Here is a 12,833-nt window from a genome sequence, read left to right on the forward strand (position 1 = left end):
GTCAGAGAAATGAGTGTGGGTTTGGAGAAAACTAGTGCAAATTGCAGAAATTCAGCAACACAGAAAATGGTGATTCCAAAGAGAAAATGGTCAAAGTTGTAGGAAATATTTTGGTAAAGAATTGGTAAAATGTGAAAAATGAACTGGGGGTGTGATTAGTGCAATGTAAAGCCAATGAATCAACAATGCAGAATGGAAAGCCTGGAAAAGCGAAAATGTTATTAGGCTACACTAACTGAAACAACACTTAGAACAGCAAGATGAATATTTTCTGTCAGAGATTCTTAACCTGGGGTTCACAAAGTTTTTGAAAAATTGATAAATGCTGTCAACATAGTTGGTTTCCTTTTTAATACTCTATATTTATTTTTATACACTTAAAAACAAACCATTCTGAAAAGGCATCCACCATAGATTTCTCCAGACTTTCTAAGGAGTGTGAAAAAACAATAAAAAATTAAAGAACTCCTGATCTATTATATCTGGCTTCCACTGAATCTAGTGCATTACATTCAGTTTTTTTTTTTAATTTTAGGTGATCATTCATAAGTTAAGTGTGTTCAGAAGAGTGTCACCAGGAAAATAAGGGAAGTCAAAATTATATTTATGAATAGGGACTGAAAAAACTATGCCTGCTAAGATCAGAGGAAAGACAATTTATAAGGGAGATTAATTTTGCAGTGACGGTCTTTCATGTTGAAGATGTATTATATTTATTCTGTTAGTTTTCAGAGGTCATAAAAAAGAATACTGGATAAAAGTAAGAGGAAGAATATTTAGGAAATACTTCTACCATTATTGATATTTTGAACTATAGTGAAACTGTGAGGTAGTGATTTTTCTGACATTAAGTATATACAGACAGAAGCAGATTGACAACCTTTGTATTGGATTTTCAAATAGAAGGGCCTGAGTTCAAATCCTGATGAGAGAGTTATTAGCAGTGTGATTTTAGGATAGTCCCTTAACAAGTTATCCTCAGCTTTTATCACTGTAAAATGGGAAGAATATGAATACCACCTGCATCGTAGGTTTGTTGTGTCAAATGAGATAATAAGTAAACTGCTTTGCAATCTCAAAATTATTATATAAATGTCAGCTATTCTTACTGTTCCTTATTTCTATGATTGTTATTGCTGTTGTAACATTGGACTAGATGAACTCAGAAGATCCTTTAAATTCCAGAATTATCTGGAAGAATTCAGACACAGGAAATGTAATGAGTTTAAAAATGTATTCATTAATTTTATATGCACATTTCACAGAGTAAGCCCTGGGCACATAAGGTTAGTGATGGTTTTCATAACTTTTTTTAAAATTTTAGCTTCATAATTATCTTTTTTCATCTAACTCTGTTCCCCAAGGAACCTCTCATAAAATCAGTCTTAGAGACAAAAGAGATCTGTGAGTTGCCTAAGGTCTAAGGTAGCAAACAATAAAGACAAGATGTAAACCCAGGTTCCCTGAGTCTAAATCAGCACTCTTTCTACAGCACCAGCTTGTTGGTTTCAGTAAGGCTCAACGTTTATGTCAAAAGACTCCAAAGAAAGAAAAAAATGGCCTTTTGAATCTTGGAATTTTTTTAGTTTATTGATATTTTAGAAATGGATGTCCCTTTGTAATCCTCTCCTTCTACATGAGTCTGCTCTATCCCTCACTACTATTTCTGGTTGATTCCTTGCCTCCTGCTGGAAGCATTCCTTGGTTGTTTGGAATAAAACTATATGACCTCCTACATGTCATCTATGCAACCTCATGACGTAACAAGAGCAGCAACTACTACTACTACTACTACTACTACTACTACTACTACTACTACTACTACTACTACTACTACTACTACTACTACAGCAGCAGCTAATAGTACTACATAAGCACTGTGATAAGTGCTTTGTAACTAATTGTCTCGTTTGATCCTCAGAACAACCCTAAGAGATAAGTTCCATTATTGTTCCCATTTCACAGATGAGAAACCTGAGGCATGCAGAGGACAAAAAGAAATTTACCCAAGTTCACAGCTAGTAATCATCTGAAGATCTATTGAAGCTTAAGTCTTCCTAACCTTATGCATGGGGCTCCAGTAAAAGGAGAAATTAGAAGTAAAAAGATAATGGAGAAGATAAAAGAGAAGTTGAATGCCATTCTCATAACTTTTTAAAATTATATTTTCTCAATTAACAAAAAGTCATTTTCTCTTCTTCCCAAGTTTTTCTCTCTCATTGAAAAAAAGGGAAAAAAAAGTATAGTAGCAAATATACCAGTCAAGTGATGCAAACTCCCACATTAGCATCTAGATCTAGATTTAGATCTAAATCTATATACACATGAACACACACAAGCATGCATATATACACATACATACACATATGTATATGTGTGTATGCACCTTGAGTTCATTAATTCTCACTTCTTTTGCGGAAAGTATGAAGTCTGCTTTATAGCTGATTGTCTAAATTAATTGCTAGTCATTTCATCCTCTTCCTAAATTGGGTTTCATTCTCTTGCTAGTATAAGAATTATTCTCCTGGTTATGCTCACCTCACTTTACATCACCTTATATAAGTATTCCAAGGTTACTTTTAAACTATCACCATCGTTTCTTATGATATAATAAAATCCCATTATAGTCACATATCATAATTTATTCAGCCCATCTCAGGATGTGTATAAATTATGAAATACACTGATCATTAGTAGGAGCATTTATAAATAGTTGCTTTTTAGAAGACATTTCTAGAAGATATGAAGAGTTAATCTTTTCTATTAAGTCTTGGAATTTCTCCATTTTCATAGGCATCCTGCCCAGAAGTCAACAAAGTGATGTGCATGTGAAACACTTCCTTTGCTCTCAGAAGATTAAATATCTACTGCAACAAAATCCAACTCCTTTTCTCTGCCAAAGTTTAGATGGACCAGATCAATACCTTTTTTCATTCAATGCAATGGAAATAAATTATTTGAAAGTCAATGAACTAGGGTATATCAATAAATATATGAACAGAGACTATCAACAGTTCATTTTAACTTACACTTACAGTTTAAATCCTCTCTAGTAATTTTGTTGTTATCTGAAGTCAAAGACTTAGTTGGATCTCTATTTTGTCTGCAGGGAAGAGAATAAAATAGAACAGAATAGAGATGGGATATAATTACATAGATGATAGAGAGATAGATCGATAAAACATTAAATCCTTACTATGGGTCAGATACCCTGTTAAATGGTAGGGATTCAAATACAAGAAATCAAAATGGTCATTGTTTTCAACGTGGGAAAAACACATAAGGGGGATTGGGAAAGGGGACAATGGATGAATGGTTTGCATTCAGTGGTATAGTAGATGGAGAATTGGTAGGATTCGTCACCAGTGAGATAAGGTAAACAACTATCTGTGAAAGCAAGGAGGTCCAGAGGCAGTGCTTAAATTTCTGGTGGAGATGATGGATCATGATAAAAATTTATCTATAGAGCTCAGTCTATATACTCAATCACGAACAGGACTAGTATGTGACAAAAAATTATAAAGCAGTCAAGTTTATCTTTGGCTCAATTTTGCCCTTTGTCACACAAATCTCAGAAAATGAATGCCCTTGCACTTATATTATTTTCCTCCTTATGAAAAGAAAAACTCTGAAGACTTAGATTACATTTTCATTCAAAATAAGGTACACACAACTGATACAATTTGCTATTTTATTTCTTTTAAGGAAATTTGCTTTTTTATAGATGTGAAAGTTTAAAGACAAATGAATTAACTTCACACCTGTGGGGAAGAATTGTGCTTTGTTTTATTGGGTTTGTATATGTAAAGGATCATAGGGTCAATGCATTTCACAATGGAAAGGAACCTGAGAAAGAATCTCAAATAATATCATTATAATATATGAGGACCATGAAACTCAACTAGGGAAAATGACTTACCCAAATTCATACAAGGGGTATGTGGGCAATCTGGGATTTGAACTCAGATTGTTTGACTCCAGAGCTAGTCTCCTTCATTCTCCATTACAGGGTTGCTGAAATTATATTATCTCTGAAGTCTGATCATTTTAAGATGTCCTCAGATTTTTTTCATTGTTTCACTTCTTCATGAAAAAGCAGTCATCACATGTATTATGACTTGTTGGTAAACAATTTTGAAGCTCAGGCATACACATGTGAAGGATAAAATATTGTAGGTCAGTATAGACCCAATACTTAACACAGAAAAGGTGGCAAATAAGTAGAAATAACAAAAAAATGACTGACTGTTAGTGAATTTATTAGAGAAAACCAACATGACTCTTCTGTTCAGGAAGGAATTATAGCAGAGGAAACTTTTATGATTTTACTTTGATAAAGATACTGACTTATAAATGAGAATGACTCAAAAACAACTTTAATTTCTTCAAAGAAAATAGCTGTCCCAAAAGAAAAATGAGAATTTCTGGAAGAAATGATGCATTTTTTTTGGTTTAAAAATCACATTATAAAAGAAATGGGAGCTATGAAGCAGACACTTGGACAAAGAATTGAAAGTTTAATGTAAGATATAAAACTTTCCTAAAAATAGAGTAAATCAAATAGAAGTCAATCCTAGAGACAAATAGTAATCATTAAAGTAAAGAAATTGAGAAAATATGTGGTATTTAATTTCAAAAACAACTAATCTAGAAAATGAGTAGAAAAGAGGTAACTTACAAATCATTGGAAACCTGAAATTCATGACAGAAAATAACCTGCATATTATAGTACTAGGAATTGTTAAAGAAATTGCAGCCAAATCAATTAGAAGAAGAAAATATTGTGTAAATCCAAACAATTCCCAAAACATCTTCTGAAAAAATACCATAAAATGACATTAAACTGTCAGAAATGTCACTGCAAAAATCAAGAACTCTCTGCTCCCTCTAATCCTCCCCCACCCAAAATAAAACACATTGCAAAGAGTCAGAAATAAAAGAAATAGTTCAATTATTTAGGAACCTCATTCAGGATCATATGAGAGTTAAAAGTTACATATACTATAAAGTAGAAGAGAAAATGAAAATATCTTCCAAAAGGCAAGAGATAAAAGATTTATAACCAAAAACAACTCATCCAAAAAAAGAATATAATCTAATAAAGGAAAAATGTATCTTCAATGAAATGGAGAGCTTTCAAACATTCTTGATTTAAAAAAAAAAACACTACAGCTGAAAATGATTTTTAAATCCAATTCCTGAAGAATGAAAAGGTAAATAGAAGTGAATAATATAATAAAACTTTATAAAGATTCATTGTTCAAATTTTTAATGGAGGAGGATGATGAAAAGTGTCTTTTTAAGAATCCAATCATAATGCATCATTGAGTTTTTAAAATAAAATAGAAAAAACATAGTTTTACTATGTTTGAAGTTGCTAAAGGCAAAAAAAGCAAATGGATGTGAGAAAGACACACTAGAAAGAAAAACTGGAGGAGAGATGTAAACAATATGCACAACTAGAATTATCTATAAACAAGGAAGGAGTGTGAGAGGCATCATTTGAATTTCGCTTTCATCTAAACTGGTCAAAAGAAGGCAGAGTAAATAACACACAGATTTTGTCACAGTAATAGACTCATTTCAACAGAGATATAGATAGGCATAGAAGTAGGGCAAAGAGAAGTATAAAATGGAGTGCACAATCAGAAATAGATTAGACTAGTACACTGGCTTACCCAGCATGGCTGCTACCACAGGTTCCTGGACCTGCTTTACTATGACAGAGAGCTATTTAAGTGGTCAAAAGTCCTTTTTAATTACATTCAGAAAATACAAACAGAGAAAATACAGAGAAATATAGCAGAGAAACAAAGGCCAACAGATAGGACTCTACTGTCCGAATCAAAGCAATATTGCTACATGCTTTACATACACACCTGGATCGAGACAGCTTTTACATCTGAACAATCAGGAGTTCTGGACATATGGCTACTCAGAGTCTTGACCAGAGAATCACAAGATTCTTCTCATAAATGAATGCCCAAAGTAAAATACCAGTCTCCCAGTATATATAACAATGACTAGACTCTGATTGACTCAGAGTCAGTAGGCACAAAACCTACATGACTCAACACAGCTGTGAACTATCAAGGTTGAAAGGTGACGGAGCTGTCAGGTTCTCACAATTTTGCCTGAACCTGGGAAATTGAACTCCAAAAAGAAAACAAACCAAAAAAACCCCCTAAAACCCAGTTTTCTTGCTGTGACAGATAGCACTAAGTAAAGCTTGAAGAAGGGATAGTGAAAAGGGGCTTGAAAGGAAAGAAAGAGTACACAATTATAAGAGAAAAAAAGAATATATAAGAATAAGAAAATAGGATGAAGGGAAATAAACAACCAGCTGTCATACCTGTGAATGTGTATTTTACTCATAAAATGAAAGAGGATAACAGAATATATAAAAAGAAAAAGGTAATAATATGTTCTTTCCAGCAAAAATAATACTTGGAACACAAAGACTTTAACAGAGTTAATAAAAATGGTTGAGGCAAAATGCATTATGTTTCAGTTGAACAGAAAAAATGATGATTTTAGATAAGACAACAAGAAAAAAGTAGAAAATAAGAAGATAATAAATAGGAAAAATACTTTCTACTAAAAAGTGACATAAAATAAATTATTCCTATACTTGACATATACGTACTTAATGACATAACATAAAAATGGTTAAAGAAAGTAAACAACTGAATAAGTAAATGGAGAAAGAGACAATTGAATTACAACACTAGGAAACTTCTGTCCCTTCTTTCAGTCATAGATAAATTTAACATAGAGCGAGACAAAACATGAACGAGATTGAAGTTAATGACCTGATTAGAATTTTTTAAATCATATATTAGGACACAAAAACCTTACAAACAAATCCAGAAAACACATACATTATAAATATACACAAATAAATATAAACATATGTGCAAATACGCACATATGCATGTATGCACACATTTATAATGACAATGTAATAAAATTACATTAATAGAGGACCACTGATAAAAAGTATTACAAATCTTTTGGAGAATAATAACTCAACTCTACAAAATAAGAAGCTAAAAGAACAAATTATAGAAGTAATAGACAATTTACTTTAAGTTAATGAAAACAATAAGACAAGATATCAACATTTTGGGCATAAAATCAAAGCAGTTCTTAGGAAAGACTTTACATCTCTAAAATTGTTTGATTAATAACAGAAGAAGAGGGATGGGACCAAGATAATGGAGTAGAGGAAGCACTACAGATGAGTTCTGTTGATATCCCTTCCAAACAACTTTAAAATAATGATTCAGATTGAATTCTTAAGTGGTAAAGCCAACCAAAAGTCAGGATGAGATATGCTTCTACAGTAAAACAACTTAGGAGGTTGGAAGAAGAGTTTAGTGACACTGGAGCGTGTAGGCCTGAATAAAATGCAGAAGCAGTACCAGCTATGTGCATTGCTATTAACTGTGAAAATAGTGGCAGTTTCAGATCTCTGCTTAGAGACAGCAAGTTGTCAGGAAGATATTTCAAGGGACTGTTATGCTAGAACTCAGAACAGAACTGAGTGCTATTTGGCAACATCATTGCCCACATGTTTGTCTGAGTCATAGTACCAGAGAAGAGAAGAGTGCTAACACTTATGGCTGAAAGGGAGCAAAGACCTGGATGAGGACTATAGTACTTACCAGTAGAGCAGTGGCAATACTTTTCCTTGGATCACACCATCTTGGAAACACCCAAAACTATCAAACTCCCAATACTAGCTTTGAAAACAGAATAGATTTGCACAGGGGAAGGAGCCAAGATGATGAAGTGAGAGCAACTACTCACCTAAGCTCTTAGACAAACTTCTTCAGATACCTCTCAAAAGAGAATCTGACTGGATTTTGGAGTGGCAGGATCCAATAGGAGAAAGACTGTGGAAGATACACTAGCTAGGACAGACTGGAAGGTTGATGGGAAGGATCTGTTCTGCAAGGCTGAAAGAGCACATAGTGTGCAATGCACAGGCTGTACCAGTGCATCCCTGCCATGGCAGGGCTGAGCAGGAAGCCCTGGGTGCTTTGAGGCAGTTGCCTCACTGCGGAATCTCAGGCATATCAGCCCAGGATGGAGTCCAGTGAAACTGAACAAGTGAGAGCCATGGAGGCCCAGGTATCTGCAGTGGCTGCTCCTGAGACTACCAGCCCACAGAATACTTGTCAAATAAAAATACTCGAACTTCTGGAAACCAAGATGTCAGAGTGATTGGTAAATGCTTTCCTCTGCCCTTGTTGAACTTGAAAGAGGCATAAAATATTTCCCTAGAAAAAAAAACCTGTAACAATGGTATCAGAAGAAGGGGCAAACAGTCCCTTAGCATCTGAGGTTAGGAAAATCGCTAAAAAGGGTCCCTCTTGCTGTGACTGAAGGGAGCCAGTGCAGGACCAGAGCTGTCACAGATAGCCCCACATCAGGAAAGTGGGAGCAGATCCTGAGCCCTGGAGGGGTGGAGCCCCACAACTGCCAACACCAGGACCCTAGTTGTGCCTCTGCACCCCAGGGGAATTGGGAAGACACTAGTGCAGACGGAATCACAAACTACTGAGCTTGTGCTGGGGATGGAAGCTCAATTCCAGGTGGACAGTCTCAGGCAGGTAAAGGTGGGAACTTCTAAATCTTAGAGTTCTCACAAGGCCCCCCCAGGAAACGACTGGGAATCGAGGTGAACCGAGCTGTCTCGTGTATTTCCGCCTCTTCCCGTGAGAAACGTGATGGGAGAGAGCTCTCCCCACCCTCGAGATTGTCCCGGATCTGGGCACACTATTGTTATCTAACAGCACGGTATTCAGATGCAAACTATGCTGCTGGAGAGTTTAAGTAGGATCAGGAAAGCCTGAAAGTGCTCTTGGCGGGAGGGGCGCGGAGCGGACAGGACAGAAGGCTCCGCTTTTCTTCTCTCTTCTCTCCCCTCCCCCTCTCTCCCCACTTATACTTCTACTTCCAATCTCTTATTGTAAGATCTTTGCCTCCTTGGGAGATTCTTCGCTCCCTCCTAAGGAAGAATTCCCCTGCACTTGTAACTAGACCCTGAAATAAAGCTCAACCCTTGTTCGACTCTGGAACGTCCTTTCTCTCATACGAGCATCCAGTTTGGCCAACCAAAGACCTCCGATAGTGGTAAGGGAAGACTCGGGTAGCCCTCAGGCCTCTAGGCCTGGCAAGCTTGTCTATGCACTAGCTCAGCAGAGAAGACCTGTTGTAGCCAGACCACCTTCCTCCACACTTAACACACCTAGATCCAGGACAACTGTCTGGACACCCAGAAAGATTTCACCTGGCCCCTGCTTTCTCACACCAGCCAGCTCAGCCTCAGGTAAGCTGCAGAATTTTAGCTTCCAGCTGAAAGAACCAGAGTTCCACAACACACAAAGCCTCAAGTTCAAGGCACAAGAACTGTGGGACAGAGCTCCTTGTGTCCTAGAAGCAGAGATGTACTTTGAAAGCCAGGAAAAGCATGATCATCATCATCATGAGTAAGAAACAAAGCAGAAAAGAAAACACTATATAATCTTTCTATGGGGACAAGGATCAAAACAAGAATACCAAAGAGATCAGCATTGAGACTATACTCTCATCTGAAACCTCAGAAGGGAGTATAAACTGGTTGCAAGCACAAAGAACACTCTGGAAAGTGTTAAAGAAGAATTTTTTTCTTCAACATTTTTTTGGGTCTCCTTTAGCAGGGAGCTGATCTGCTTTTCATGCTTCTCTTTCATCTCTCTCATTTCTCTTCCCAGTTTTTCCTCCACCTCTCTAACTTGATTTTCAAAATTCTTTTTGAGCTCTTCCGTGGCCTGAGCCCATTGGGTGGGCTGGGACACAGAAGCCTTGATTTCTGTGTCTTTGCCTGATGGTAAGCATTGTTCTTCCTTATCAGAAAGGAAGGGAGGAAATGCCTGTTCGCCAAGAAAGTAACCTTCTATGGTCTTATTTCTTTTCCCATTTCTGGGCATTTTCCCAGCCAGTGACTTGACCTCTGAATATTCTCCTCACACCCACTTCACCTCCTGGTCCTCCCAGCCAGTGTTTGGAGTCTGAGATTCAAATGCTGCTTCCAGCCTTAGGGCTTTTGGCGGGGGCAGGGTTGCTATTCAGTATGAGATTATGTTCAGGTGGTCAGGTTGGGGCAGGGCCGCCTCTCAGGCTCAGTTCCCTTCGGGGGGTTTATGCACAGACCTTCCACAATGGATTCAGGCTCCCGCCCGCTTGGGGAGCCCCAATCTGCAGCCGCCTCTCAGCTTCTACCTCCCGGGGGGGGCTGAATCATGGGGATGCCCCACTCCCCTCTCGACCCACCAAAGAGACTCTCTCACTGACCCCCATCACCTGTGGTCACCTGTGGGCAGAGGGACCCGCGCGGCCGCTGGAGATCCCATCCCCGAAGCCTGCTCGGATCTGTATCTCTTGGTGCCGCGGCCGCGGCCGCAGCTGGTCCGGGCTGGGCTCCGCATCTGCAGCGCGATGGACCTTTTGCGAGAGGTTTGCAGGTCCCTCTGTGGGTAGAGGGACCCACGTGGCCCCTGGAGATCCCATCCCCGAAGCCCGCTCGGATCTTTTCCTCTCGGTGTGCGGCCACGGCAGGGCTGCCCTCTGCTCCCAGTCCCGGCGCCCAGTCCGCAGCGTGAAGGCCCCCCCGCGAGAGGTTTGCAGGTCCCTCCGGAACAGAAATCTCCCTTGCTCCAATACTCCGTGGCCTCTGGGTGCAGAATTCGCCGTGAGTTACTCCCCTGTAGCCGTTCTATGGGTTGTGGGTTCGGAGCTATGTGTATGTGCGTCTTTCTACTCCGCCATCTTCTAAAGAAGAATTTTGAAAGAAAAATTAGAGAAAGAAGAAAAATGTCCAATGATTGTAAAAATATATAAAAAATAATTCACTGAAGAGAACAGCTCCTTTAAAAGGAAAAGTGGACAAATGAAAATAGAAGCACAAAACCTAACTGGGAAAATTGGACAAATGGAAAATGAAGTACGGAAACTAACTGAAGAAAATAAGTCCTTAAGAGGAACAATGGGACAGATATATGGTACTAGAAATGTTAGCTTTAACAGTAACAATAATTTGATAAATCTAACTTCAAAATAAATAAGAAAGCAGTTAAGGAGGTGAATAAAACTCTGGATAAAGTTGATATGACAGATCTCTGGAGAAAATTGAATGAGGATGGGAAGGAATATATTTTTTCTCAGTGATACATGGCACACACATCAAAATTGACCATGTATTAGAGCATAAAGGAGTTAGAATAGGCAAAGGAAAAATTAAGCTGTCACTCTTTGCAGATGATATGACAATATACTTAGGGAATCCTAGAGAATCAAGTAAAAAACTACATGAAATAATAAACAACTTTAGCAAAGTTGAAGGATATAAAATAAACTGACATAAAACATAAACGATTATACATTACTAAGAAAGCCCAACAGCAACGAATAGAAAGATAAATTTCACATAAAGTTACTCTAGACATTATGAAATATTTGGGAGTCTACTTGTCAAGCAATATATATGAATATATGAACACATTTACAAAACACTTTTTACAGAAATAAAGTCTTACTCAGCTAAAAAAAATAAAATGAAAATTCATCTAGAAAAAAGAAAGATCCATAATATTAAGGGAATTAATGAAAAAAAATGGTAGGGAAAGCAGCCCAGCCACACCAGATCTTAAATCGTATTATAAGGCAGAAATCACCAAACCTTCTTGGTGTTGGCTAATGAATAGAGGGGTAGATCAATGGAATAGTTTAGGTACACAAGATACAGTAGTAAATGATTATAGAAATCTGCTGTTTGATAAATCTAAAGACCCCAGCTCCTAGGATAAGAACTCACTGTTTGACAAAAACTGCTGGGAAAACTGGGAAATACTATAGCAGAAATTGAACATAGACCACATCTGACACTGTGTACCAAAATGAAATCCAAATGGCTACATGATTTAGGTATAAAGGCTGATACTATAAACAAATTAGGGAAGTAAGGAGTACTCTATCCATCAGATTTATGGAGAACAGAGGGCTTTATGACCCAACGTGATAGAGAACATTATGAAAAACAAAATGGATAATTTTGCTTATATTTAATGGAAAAAGTTTTAGCACAAACGAAGTATATGCAACTAAAACTTGGAGGAAAGGAGAAAACTGAGAAAGAATGTTTAGAACTAATGTTTCTGATAAAAGTTTCATTTCTAAAGTATATAGAGAACAGAGTCAAATTTACAAGAATGCAAATCATTCTCCAATTGATAAATGATCAGAGCATATGTCCAAGCAGTTATCATAGGAAGAAATTAAAGCCATCAATATGCACATAAAATGCTTTGAATCACTGTTGATTAGAGAGGTGCAATTCAAAACAACTCTGAAGTACAATGTCACACCAATCAGATTGGCTAACATGACAAAAGAGGAAAATGATACATGTAGGACAAGATGTGGATGTTGGAAGATGCTGGAATACTAATTCATTGTTGGTGGTGCTGTGAGTTGATCCAACCATTCTGGAGAGCTATTAGGAACTATTCCCAAAAGGCTATAAAATGTGCATACCCTTTAACCCAGCAATATCATTTCTAGGACTGTATACCAAAGAGATTATAGAAATGGGAAAAGGGCCCATGAGTACAAAAATATTTATAGCAGCTCTTTTTGTGGTAGCCAAGAACAAACAACTGAGGGCATGTCCATAAATTAGAGAATGGCTAAATAACTTGTGGTGTATGAATGTAATGGAATATTATTGTGCTATAAGAAATGATGAACAGGAAGACTTCAGAAAATTCTGGAAAGACTTAAATGAACTG

The sequence above is a fragment of the Notamacropus eugenii genome, chromosome 1, assembly GCF_028372415.1.
Source record: "Notamacropus eugenii isolate mMacEug1 chromosome 1, mMacEug1.pri_v2, whole genome shotgun sequence".
In the NCBI taxonomy this organism is placed as follows: Eukaryota; Metazoa; Chordata; class Mammalia; order Diprotodontia; family Macropodidae; genus Notamacropus; species Notamacropus eugenii.